Source organism: Ruditapes philippinarum, unplaced genomic scaffold (assembly GCF_026571515.1).
Source record: "Ruditapes philippinarum isolate M1 unplaced genomic scaffold, ASM2657151v2 ctg6387_1_1_1_1, whole genome shotgun sequence".
Taxonomy (NCBI): domain Eukaryota; kingdom Metazoa; phylum Mollusca; class Bivalvia; order Venerida; family Veneridae; genus Ruditapes; species Ruditapes philippinarum.
This window is the reverse complement of record NW_026853830.1, coordinates 5,176-6,900: the sequence shown is the minus strand read 5'-3', so window position 1 is coordinate 6,900 and position 1,725 is coordinate 5,176.

The following is a 1,725-nucleotide window of genomic DNA, read 5'->3' as shown; positions in this document are numbered from 1 at the left end:
CTAAATTGTAGAAAGAGAACGGTAGGCATGTTGCTTCGCATTTGCAACGGATTCTAAAATCTGCTTTAAACTGTAGTCCTTTTTTTCGACTTGGAACTGGTGCCAGAATTGATAATTGAAGAAAAATGTAAGATCTATGTCATTCATAATAAAAATATGAACATATTTAGGTAGAGTTTTGCCTTCCGTACTCCCGGTTGATGTAAACCTGACTTTTTATTCATGGCGTAGACCAGATAACGCCAGAAAACGAAATAACTTGCAACTGAAGCCCGCTCTAATACAAGCATCTTTCAAGGTTATGCAAAGTGTTTGATAAAATGGCTTATAAACTGACGAATATCCAATATTCTGTGGAAAGCTTATATATTTCCCCGTAGACTGGTGCATATCCCAAAGAAATTGGTACAGAAATAAAATATTTACGGCTATTTTCTTGTCCGAATCGAGCAATATTTGTCTTGGAAATGATGCCGAAAATGACGTTAATGTCACGTGGTATGGCCACACTGTTTTTTCTGAATCAAAGAAGTGATCTCTGTAAAAGAAGGCAAAAGTAAAAGTCGCCAAACACATATTTGTTATTGACAAAATGGTGTAAAAATTGTGAAAATAATCCATAAAAGCTTAACACAGCAATCTGTAAATATTAAGGTCCGAGTGGGGAGCATCTCTGAAATCGACTTTTGAAAAACTGACAAACTGACTTTTGAATAAAAATATTTGAAACCAATTTAGAAAAATGTGTAAACATGACTCGGTTTATGTTTCGGTACGTTGAAAAAAGTGTTTCAAGAAGGTTTTCAACCTTATTTCTTATATGTTTCGGGAAAAGTCCAAGTGGGAGCATTCAGAAAAAGACACTTATCCCGTTTTCAGGCCTAAGCCAGGCAATACATCTATAAACTGTTTTTACAATTATCGCAAGTACTATAGCCATTTTTTTGGTGCGCTACATGATTTTTTGATATTCTTACTACTATTTCTCATAACAAAATGGTATTTTACCTTCGAGTCGACGGATTTTCTGCAAAAAATGGTCCGAGTGAAAGCGCATTCAGCTGATGCGCGATGACGTAGTATCCTACCATTGTATTAAGTGTTGAGAATTGAGTACTGCTCAAGCCGGTGCTAGGGGGCGTGAGGGATATTACACTTATTCATTATCCCTCATGTACAGACTCAATCAATCCGAGTCTGCAATTTTCATGAAATTTTGTTGTGATTAATGCTTCCGAGGGATCACTTTGTTTACCCATAATTCGAACAATAGGTTAAACACCAGTAATGATATTTCCAAGGTTAGTCAGTGGTCCCAAAGTGTTGTAGTAATTTGCATAACAATCTATTCAACATTTTTAACAGTTTTAACAGTTTTAAACAAATCCAACATTAACAATTATAACATATTTACAGAACTGTATATAGCATGTCCTGCTTACTGCTCATGTGTGCAAAGAGGGCAGTAGAAACTGTCTCCTCTTCTTAGTACCGTTACTGAGTAATGGCCTTTACTCCAACTACTTTCCTAAGTGTATTTCTAATCTGGGCTGTTCGGACATTCTGGAGTACTTTGCCTTCTCTTTCCTGTAAGAAATATTTAGCAGACTGATTTTGATTTGAAGGAGCTTCATTTAGCTGTATCAGTGAATTTTTCTCTGATGAATGGTCAAATGCTGTTGAAGGATGAGTATCTATACTGTTATTTATTACTCTTGGATTCCA